The sequence below is a fragment of the Hordeum vulgare genome, chromosome 3H (genome assembly GCF_904849725.1).
Source record: "Hordeum vulgare subsp. vulgare chromosome 3H, MorexV3_pseudomolecules_assembly, whole genome shotgun sequence".
In the NCBI taxonomy this organism is placed as follows: domain Eukaryota; kingdom Viridiplantae; phylum Streptophyta; class Magnoliopsida; order Poales; family Poaceae; genus Hordeum; species Hordeum vulgare.
Genome location: NC_058520.1, coordinates 11,769,359 through 11,781,100, shown reverse-complemented (window position 1 = coordinate 11,781,100; position 11,742 = coordinate 11,769,359).

The window sequence follows — 11,742 nt, the reverse complement described above, 5'->3', positions numbered from 1 at the left end:
CGACGGACGTGCTGATCCTCCTCGCTAACACGGTGACGTACCACCTCCGCGGTGTCCGGAAGACTCGGCACCGTCACTGGCCCACGCGACCGCCACCAAACAAGGATCGGGTCAACAACGGGCTGGCTCCTCACCAACCTACGCCTCCCGGAAGGTAGCACCTCCCAATACCAGCCGGGCGGAGCCCAGTCCCGGACAGGGCCCCTCTGATCAAGCAGGTGTCCTCCGCCGAGTCGACGACGAGGATGCGGGATAGGCATCGTAAAATGAACTAAAAAATAAACTAGTTCTATTAATTTTCTTGCTAAAAATAAACTATTAACACTTAGGCATATACAATAGCAAAATTAAACTACTAACACTTAAGCATATACAATAGCAAAATTAAGCAATAATCTAAGAAACACTATTAACACTTAAGCATATACACTATACAATAGCAAAATTAAGCATATACAATAGCATCTATATACGTAGAAATGTCTTCTTCTTCTCTTTCTTCTTCTTCTTCTTTCTTATTTTCTTCTCCGCTTCTTCTTCAACTTCTCTTCTTCTACTTCTCCTCTTCTTCTATTTTTCCTCTTCTTCTCCTCTCCTCCTCTTCTTATTCTCCTTTTTCTTCTTTTCTTCTCCTCCTCTTCTTATTTTCCTTTTTCCTAATCTTATTTTTTTATTTTTGTTCATATTTATTCTTCTTGTAACCCTAACCTAATTCTAAATATTACTAACCCTAATAATCTAGCAGAAACCTAATAACAATAGGAATTAAATGACCAAAAAAATCTTCTCCTTTTTCTTCCTTTCTTCTCCTTTTTCTTCCTTTCTTCCCTTTTTCTTCTTTTCTTCTCCTTTTTCTTCTTTTCTTCTCCTTTTTCTTCTTTTCTTCTCCTTCCCTTTTTCTTCCTTTCTTCTCCTTTTTCTTCTTTTCTTCTCCTTTTCCTTCCATTCTTATCCTTTTTCTTCCATTCTTCTCCTTGTTCTTCCTTTCTTCTCCTTCTTCTTCCTTTCTTCTCCTTTTTCTTCCTTTCTTATCCTTTTTCTTCCTTTCTTCTCCTTTTTCTTCTTTTCTTCTCCTTTTTCTTCTTTTCTTCTACTGGCCGGAGTGTTGGGAGGATGGGGCGGGGGGCTTACCGGCCGGAGGTGTTGACGGCGCGCGGTGAGGAGGACGGCGGCGCGCGGCGAGGAGGACGACGGCGACAGCGAGGAGGACGGCAGGCGGCGGCGAGGAGGACGGCGGGCAGCCTGACGGCGTCGTCGAGGTCGTCGGTGTGCCGCGCCGGGCAGGAGAACGAGAGGAAGAAGAAGAGAAACGAAATGCGATTTGGGTTAGAATTTTTCTAACTCCCGCTTATATAGGTGGATCTTTAGTCCCGGTTCGGGGCTCGAACCGGGACTAAAGACCCCCTTTAGTCCCGGGTGGAGCCACGACCCGGGACTAAAGGCCCTTTTCGGCAGACCAGAAGGCGGGAAGCAGGGGCCTTTAGTCCCGGTGCGGAGCTCCAACCGGGACTAAAGGGGGTCTTTAGTCCCGGTTGGAGCCACGCACCGGGACTAAAGGCCCGTGCTCGGGAGGCGGCAGGCGAGGGGCTTTAGTCCCGGGTCGTGGCTCCACCCGGGACTAAAGCCCCTCCTCGGCTGCACGATAAGTTTAGTCCCACCTCGTCCAGCGAGGGGGACTAACACTTGTTTATAAGCCCTGTCGCAGCTACTCCATCGAGCTCCTCTCTAAAGCAAGCTTACGGGCCTAAATTGACTGTAAATTTAAAAATTGAAACTATATTTGAAATTGTGGAGAAACTTAAACCTGAATTCAAAGTGAGCTCACTTTGAATTTAGGTTTAAGTTTCTTTACAAATTCTCATATAGTTTCAATTTTTTTCTATTTTCAAAATTAACTATTTTGTTATTTTCAATTAAAAACTATGTTTATTAAAATTCCTTTTGCATATTTGAGAATTTGACAAAACTATGATAATGAAAAGTGTTTGAAATTGAATAAATAATTCAAAACTATTTTCTATTTTCAAAAGTAATTATTTTGACTATCCAAACTGTTAACTATATTGTTATTTTCAATTAAAAACTATGTTTATTAAAATTCTTTTTGCATATTTGAGAATTTGACAAAACTATGATAATGAAAAGTGTTTGAAATTGAATAAATAATTCAAAACTATTTTCTATTTTCAAAATTAACTATTTTGTTATTTTCAATTAAAAACTATGTCTATTGAAATTCTTTTTGCATATTTGAGAATTTGACAAAACTATGATAATGAAAAGTGTTTGAAATTGAATAAATAATTCAAAACTATTTTCTATTTTCAAAAGTAATTATTTTGACTATCCAAACTATTAACTATTTTGTTATTTTCAATTAAAAACTATGTTTATTAAAATTCTTTTTGCATATTTAAGAATTTGACAAAACTATGATAATGAAAAGTGCTTGAAATTGAATAAATAATTCAAAACTATTTTATATTTTCAAAATTAATTATTTCGACTATCCAAACTATTAACTATTTTCCTATTTTCTTATCAGAGTACAAAACATTCAGTCCTAGCACCCACGGGCCATGGTCAAACGTACAACGGTATGCTGATCTGGTATGTAAATTTTACCTACTCACATTATCTTGTTATTTAAGTCGGACAACGTTTTCGATCTAACTCAAAACTCTGAGGGATATGTTTGCAACGAAATGCATATCAGATATAACAAGCAGAGAAGATTCATAGTGACAGCATTAGCTTCTTAACTCTTTAATACATAAGCTATCAGATATAAGAAGCTTAACAGTATCACAATCGCATATTCTTCCTTTTTTCAATTAGGTAATACAGAAGGATTATGCACTCGAGCACTTTCCACGTGAATATACAATTTTCATACTCCAGCTGCCTCGGAAGAACAAGGACTGGAAATGCACATTCCGCATCAGGCCATCCGGCGTGTGTGCTGCAGGTCGGTGCAGCCTCTCTTTGGGAAACTTTGCCCGTGACAATCATGTTAGAGCAGGTGATATCTGCCTCTTTCAACCAATGACAAATGTTAAGCAGAGAAGATTCGTAGTGAAAGTGCATATTCTTCACAAAATGAGCACTGATGGCACTACTCAGTCGTCAGGAGGCAAAGGACAAGATTCCCATGGATGCGTGAAGGAAGGCTCGTCCCATAATTATAAATCAGAAAATACCCCTGCAGTTTCTTATACTTCTAAGGAATTTTTGTTGGGGAACGTCGCATGGGAAACAAAAAATTTCCTACGCGCACGAAGACCTATCATGGTGATGTCCATCTACGAGAGGGGATGAGTGATCTATGTACCCTTGTAGACCGTACAACAGAAGCGTTAGAGAACGCGGTTGATGTAGTGGAACGTCCTCACGTCCCTCGATCCGCCCCGCAAACAATCCCGCGATCAGTCCCACGATCTAGTACCGAACGGACGGCACCTCCGCGTTCAGCACACGTACAACTCGACGATGATCTCGGCCTTCTTGATCCAGCAAGAGAGACGGAGAGGTAGAAGAGTTCTCCGGCAGCGTGACGGCGCTCCGGAGGTTGGTGATGACCTTGTCTCAGCAGGGCTCCGCCCGAGCTCCGCAGAAACGCGATCTAGAGGAAAAACCGTGGAGGTATGTGGTCGGGTTGTCGTGGAAAAGTCGTCTCAAATCAGCCCCAATACCTCCGTATATATAGGTGGGAGGGAGGAGACCTTGCCTTGGGGCTCAAGGAGCCCCAAGGGGGTCGTCCGAGTCAAAGGGGGGAAGGCTCCCCCCCCCCCAAACCGAGTTGGACTTGGTTTGGTGGGTGGGAGTCCTTCCCTTCCTTCCCACCTCCCTTTTTTTTTCTTTCTCTTTGATTTTTATCTCTATGGCGCATAGGGCCCTTTTGGGCTGTCCCACCAGCCCACTAAGGGCTGGTGAGCCACCCTTATGGCCTATGGGCTTCCCCGGGGTGGGTTGCCCCCCCCCCCCCGGTGAACTCCCGGAACCCATTCGTCATTCCCGGTACATTCCCGGTAACTCCGAAAACCTTCCGGTAATCAAATGAGGTCATCCTATATATCAATCTTCGTTTCCGGACCATTCCAGAAACCCTCGTGACGTCCGTGATCTCATCCGGGACTCCGAACAACATTCGGTAACCAACCATATAACTCAAATACGCATAAAACAACGTCAAACCTTAAGTGTGCAGACCCTGCGGGTTCGAGAACTATGTAGACATGACCCGAGAGACTCCTCGGTCAATATCCAATAGCGGGACCTGGATGCCCATATTGGATCCTACATATTCTATGAAGATCTTATCGTTTGAACCTCAGTGTCAAGGATTCATATAATCCCGTATGTCATTCCCTTTGTCCTTCGGTATGTTACTTGCCCGAGATTCGATCGTCAGTATCCGCATACCTATTTCAATCTCGTTTACCGGCAAGTCTCTTTACTCGTTCCGTAATACAAGATCCCACAACTTACACTAAGTTACATTGCTTGCAAGGCTTGTGTGTGATGTTGTATTACCGAGTGGGCCCCGAGATACCTCTCCGTCACACGGAGTGACAAATCCCAGTCTTGATCCATACTAACTCAACTAACACCTTCGGAGATACCTGTAGAGCATCTTTATAGTCACCCAGTTACGTTGCGACGTTTGATACACACAAAGCATTCCTTCGGTGTCAGTGAGTTATATGATCTCATGGTCTTAGGAATAAATACTTGACACGCAGAAAACAGTAGCAACAAAATGACACGATCAACATGCTACGTCTATTAGTTCGGGTCTAGTCCATCACGTGATTCTCCTAATGACGTGATCTAGTTATCAAGCAACAACACCTTGTTCATAATCAGAAGACACTGACTATCTTTGATCAACTGGCTAGCCAACTAGAGGCTTGCTAGGGACGCTGTTCTGTCTATGTATCCACACATGTAAATGAGTCTTCATTCAATACAATTATAGCATGGATAATAAACAATTATCTTGATACAGGAATTATAATAATAACTATATTTATTATTGCCTCTAGGGCATAATTCCAACAATTTTCAGGTTAAGTTTGTTCTTAAGTTAAATCAGTTACCCACTTACCCTTTAATCTCTTACTCTTCATTTTCTTTACTACAGGAGAAAATCGAGCTACAGATGAGGGAAAATCGAGTTGGATGATCTTCAGACGCTCTCGAAGGATTATGTCTTATCAGGGAAATGTGACATTACAGTAGCATCCGTGTTTTGTTTCTCCAACATTGTCATTTATTTAGATAATATTCTGTAGCTACGTACATTTTCTTGTTATCATACTTTTTAGGGAAGTCGGTATTTTGGTTTGAACTCAAAACGTCTGAAGGATATGTTTACAACAACATGCATGTGCATTGCTAAATCAGCATTATGTGTGTATTGAATTCGAACAATTTAGCCTTTATGACAGTGTTAACTTCTTAGATCCTTAGTGCTTCAGCTATCAGATATAAGTATATAAGCAACTTATCAGCATCACAATCACATTTTGTTCCTTTTTTCGATTAGACCATAAAGAAGGATTATGCAATCAAATACTTTCCATGTGAAGATGGCCGGCGCACCCTTTATTTAGGAAGGTTTGTGCATGACACTCATATTAGGGTGGGTGATATCTGTCTCTTTCAACCAATGACAAATGTTAAGCAGAGAAAATTCATAGTGACAGTCCATCTCCTTCACAAAGAGAGCATTGCTCATTCCCTTGGTGGAAGAACTGACATTGGCTCAAATCGCGGAAGTACCTGTGCCAAGATGGGCGGCATTAAGGAGGAACCACCTATCGATGGTACTAAACTGTTGCTAGAATGCATGTGCACTTGAGTTCTCATTATATCTGTCTAATCATGTGAAAACTTGTCCAGGTGAAGAGTACTCTTCAGAACATGAAATCTCTGAGAATTCTGAGGGCACTTCTGAGCGTCTGTTCATTCTGTCAAACAGAGCTTTTCTAACACCAGCGCAATATATGAAATGCCTAGAGAAAGTTGAGGATATTAAGTTCAAACCGCCCTTTTATGTTTATATCATGAGCAAGACCACTGTGTGGCAGCATGACAGCGAATGTTCTCCCATCCTAGTAAGTCCAAGGAAAACATTTTTCAGTTCCTTTCTGTCAGTTACTCAATTGCATCCTTATCCTTTGATAAGATAAATAGCAACAAATCTCCCAAGTATCTCTACGCCCGTGTCATTCTAACATTTGCCCTGTGTTATGTATATAAACAGCACTTTGGCCCTAAGTATGCGGCCACATATCTTGTTCAGAAGTTTGCTGCTGCTCATCTCTTACAAAGGGATTTCATTTTTCTGAACTTATTTGAACTCCATACTTTTTGTGTGTTCAAAATGCACCATTCAAAGGCACGTCACAAAATTTCAACAATTTCTGACTTCATTTGGTATATTTCGTGCATTTACTTATTTTTTTGAGCTAGTTGACCCTGAAATTGAAAAGCACTACAAATGAACTCTGAAAATGTTGAAAGTTGGCATGCTATCATCATTTCACCCACATAGCATGTGTTAAAAAGTTGAGAGGGCTACAACAAAAACTGGATGCACTTCGTGTACAAAACGGACAATCTCTCTCGAAGTATCAGGGTTTCGAACGAGAACTCATATCTTACAAAGGGATTTCATTTTTTCGAACTTATTTGAACTCCATACTTTTTGTGTGTTCAAAATGCACCATTCAAAGGCACATCACAAAATTTCAACAATTTCTGACTTCATTTGGTATTCTTCGTGCATTTACTTATTTTTTTTGAGCTAGTTGACCCTGAAATTGAAAAGCACTACAAATGAACTCTGAAAATGTTGAAAGTTGGCATGCTATCATCATTTCACCCACATAGCATGTGTTAAAAAGTGGAGAGGGCTACGACAAAAACTGGATGCACTTCGTGTACAAAACGGACAATCTCTTTCGAAGTATGAGGGTTTCGAAAGAGAACTCATCTCTTACAAAGGGATTTCATTTTTTTGAACTCCATAGTTTTTGTGTGTTCAAAATGCACCATTCAAAGGCACATCACAAAATTTCAACAATTTCTGACTTCATTTGGTATTCTTCGTGCATTTACTTATTTTTTTGAGCTAGTTGACCCTGAAATTGAAAAGCACTACAAATGAACTCTGAAAATGTTGAAAGTTGGCATGCTATCATCATTTCTCCCACATAGCATGTGTTAAAAAGTGGAGAGGGCTACGACAAAAACTCGATGCACTTCGTGTACAAAACGGACAATCTCTTTCGAAGTATGAGGGTTTCGAAAGAGAACTCATCTCTTACAAAGGGATTTCATTTTTTTGAACTTATTTGAACTCCATAGTTTTTGTGTGTTCAAAATGCACCATTCAAAGGCACATCACAAAATTTCAACAATTTCTGACTTCATTTGGTATTCTTCGTGCATTTACTAATTTTTTTGAGCTAGTTGACCCTAAAATTGAAAAGCACTACAAATGAACTCTGAAAATGTTGAAAGTTGGCATACTATCATCATTTCACCCACATAGCATGTGTTAAAAAGTTGAGAGGGCTACGACAAAAACTGGATGCACTTCGTGTACAAAACGGACAATCTCTCTCGAAGTATCAGGGTTTCGAACGAGAACTCATCTCTTACAAAGGGATTTCATTTTTTTGAACTTATTTTAACTCCATACTTTTTTGTGTTCAAAATGCACCATTCAAAGGCACATCACAAAATTTCAACAATTTCTGACTTAATTTGGTATATTTCGTGCATTTACTTTTTTTTTGAGCTAGTTGACCCTGAAATTGAAAAGCACTACAAATGAACTCTGAAAATGTTGAAAGTTGGCATGCTATCATAATTTCACCCACATAGCATGTGTTAAAAAGTTGAGAGGTCTACGACAAAAATTGGATGCAATTCGTGTACAAAACGGACAATCTCTCTCAAAGTATCACGGTTTCGAACGAGAACTCATCTCTTACAAAGGGATTTCATTTTTTTTGAACTTATTTGAACTCCATACTTTTTGTGTGTTCAGAATGCACTATTCAAAGGCACATCACAAAATTTCAACAATTTCTGACTTCATTTGGTATTTTTCGTGCATTTACTTTTTTTTGAGCTAGTTGACCCTGAAATTGAAAAGCACTACAAATGAACTCTGAAAATGTTGAAAGTTGGCATGCTATCATCATTTCACCCACATAGCATGTGTTAAAAAGTTGAGAGGGCTACGACAAAAACTGGATGCACTTCGTGTACAAAACGGACAATCTCTCTCGAAGTATCATCGTTTCGAACGAGAACTCATCTCTTACAAAGGTTTATTGAAATTCTTTTTGCATATTTGAGAATTTGACAAAACTATGAAAATGAAAAGTGTTTGAAATTTAGTACATTCCATACATGCATTACATAAAAGGTTTAATACATTATTACATTTTTGCACCAATATTCCTATCTATTATTTCTGTTTTCTTCTGGGTCGTAGCTATGGAGAATCTTCATCATTCATTAGGATGCTTGGGTCAGTTTTCACTTTGAAGGGCGGAATTTCATGAAACTTATTATAATCTTCTGACATGTCTATCTTGTCATCTACTCCCACGATGTTTCTTTTCCCTGAAAGAACTATGTGGCGTTTTGGCTCATCGGACGATATCTTCTTTTGCTGATTTCTTTTTCTTGTTTTTGTAGACATGTCCTTCACATAGAAAACCTGAGCGACATCATTGGCTAGGACAAATGGATCGTCCATGTACGCAAGATTGTTGAGATCCACTGTTGTCATGTCGTACTTTTGGTCTACAACTACCCCGCCTCTTGTCAGCTTCACCCATTTGCATCGAAACAAAGGGATCTTAAAAGTAGGTCCATAGTCAAGTTCCCATATCTCCTCTATGTACCCGTAATATGTTTCCAAACAGTGCCCATTCTCGTGTGTTGCATCAAAGCGGACACCACTATTTTGGTTGGTGCTCTTTTTATCTTGGGCAACCGTGTAAAATGTATTCCCATTTATCTCATACCCTTGGAAAGTACATATAGTCGAAGATGGTGGCCTGGCCAAACAGTACAACTGATCTCCAACGGTGTCGTCATTCATGAGATGTGTCTGCAACCAACTGCCGAAAGTCTTCTCGTGTTCCCCTTTAATCCAAGAGTCAGCCTTCCCCGGGTTTTCGGAGCGTAGAATATTCTTGTGTCTCACGATATACGGAGCCACCACGGTGGAATTGTGTAGAACTGTGTAGTGTGCTTGAGAGAAAGAATGCCCGTCCATACATACTTTTGCTTTCCTTCCTAGTGTGCCTTTTCCTGTCAGCCTACCCTCATACCGAGATTCAGGAACACCAATCGGCTTAAGGTCAGGAAGAAAGTCCACACAAAACTCAATGACCTCCTCTGTTCCATAGCCCTTGGAGATGCTTCCTTCTGGCCTAGCACGGTTATGAACATATTTCTTTAAGACTCCCATGAACCTCTCGAAGGGGAACATATTGTGTAGAAACATAGGACCGAGAATTCTAATCTCTTCGACTAGGTGAACTAGGAGGTGTGTCATTATATTGAAGAAGGATGGTGGGAACAACAACTCAAAGTTGACCAGACATTGGGCCACATCAATCTGTAACCCTGATAGACTTTCTCGATCGTTTACCTTCTGAGAAATTGCATTGAGGAATGCACATACCTTCACAATTGCCAGGCGAACATATTCGACGAGAAGCCAGTCGGGACCTTGATACTGAAAAGGACTTCAAAGAAGATTTCCTTCTCTTCCTTAGTAAGAGCGTAGCTGGCACGCCCTTGAAACTGCCCTGGATGCATGCCATCTCTTCCTTTATGACGTTCCTGGTCCTCCCGTGCTTCCGGTGTATCTTTTGACTTCCCATACAAGCCCAGGAAGCCTAGAATATTCACGCAGAGATTCTTCGTCAGGTGCATCACGTCGATTGCTGAGCGGACCTCATGGACTTCCCAGTAGGGTAGCTCCCAAAATATAGATTTCTTCTTCCACATGGGTACGCGCTTAGCAGGGCCGTTAGGAACAGGTTGGTTGCCAGGACCCTTTCCAAAGATTACTTTTAAATCTTTGACCATATCAAATACTTCAGCACCAGTACGGATGGCAGGCTTCCCCCGGGGTTCTGCCTTGCCATTGAAATGCTTGCCTTTTTTCTTTAAGGGAGCTTGGGCGGAAGAAAACGACGATTGTACGGGTACACATTCTTCCTACATTTGTCCATATATATACTTTCTGTCTGATCCAAACAGTGCATGCATGCATTGTATCCCTTGTTTGACTGTTTTGAAATGTTACTAAGAGCAGGCCAATCATTGATGGTTACGAAAAGCAACGCTCGAATGTCAAATTCCTCTTGTTTGTGCTCGTCCCACACACGTACACCTGGTTCGGCCCACAGCTGTAAAAGTTCATCAACTAATGGCCTTAGGTACACATCAATATCGTTGCCGAGTTGCTTTGGACCTTGGATAAGCACTGGCATTATAATGAACTTCCGCTTCATGCACAACCAAGGAGGAAGGTTGTAGATACATAGAGTAACGGGCCAGGTTCTGTGACTGCAACTCTGCTCCCCAAAAGGATTCATGCCATCTGTACTCAGACCTAACCATAAGTTCCTTGCGTCAGCTGCAAATCTCGGGAACTCTCTCTTGATTTTTCTCCACTGCCGACCATCAGCGGTGTGCCTCAACTTATCGTCTTTTATACGATCTTCCATGTGCCATCGCAACAACTTCGCATGATCTTTATTTCTGAACAGACGTTTCAACCGTGGTATTATAGGAGCATACCACATCACCTTGGCAGGAACCCTCTTCCTGGGTGGCTCGCCCTCAATATCACCAGGGTCATCTTTTCTAATCTTATACCGCAATGCAGTGCATACCGGGCATTTATCCATATTCTCGTACTTCTCACCGCGGTAGAGGATGCAGTCATTAGGGCATGCATGTATCTTCTGCACGTCTAATCCTAGAGGGCAGACAAGCTTCTTTGCTTCGTACGTGCTGGCGGGCAATTCGTTCTTTCTTGGAAGCATCTTCTTCATCAGTACCAGCAACTTTTCGAATGACGAGTCAGTCACACCGGTCTCTGCCTTCCACTTCAGCAATTCCAGTGTGCTACCCAGCTTCTTCTGGCCATCTTCACAAGTTGGCTACAACAATTTGTTGTAGTCCTGTAACATCTGCTCGCACTGCAACCTCTCCTTTTCTGTGTCGCAACCTCGCCATGCATCAGAAATGACCCGACCAAGATCATCAGCGGGCTCATCTGGTTCCCGTTCTTCATCCTGATCTTCTTCTTCGTTGTCTTCCATTGCGGTATCAGCATACTCAGGGAACATAGATCGGTAGTTGTCATCATCGTTCTCTTCTTCTTCATCGTCGTCTTCCATCATAACCCCTCTTTCTCCGTGCTTGGTCCAAACATTATAGCCCGACATAAAACCGGACCGAAGCAGGTGGCTCTGAATGACTCTTGAGGAAGTGTAATCCTTCTCATTCCGACATTCAACACATGGACAAAACATATAGCCACCACCATGCTTGTTCGCATCGGCTGCATCTCGAAAAGAATGCATGCCTTCTCTGTAAGCGGTTGTGCGTCGATCACCGTACATCCATGGATGGCTCATCTGTGTTATACGACAGTATATCAAATACAATCACGATCCTAAAAATTAGTAC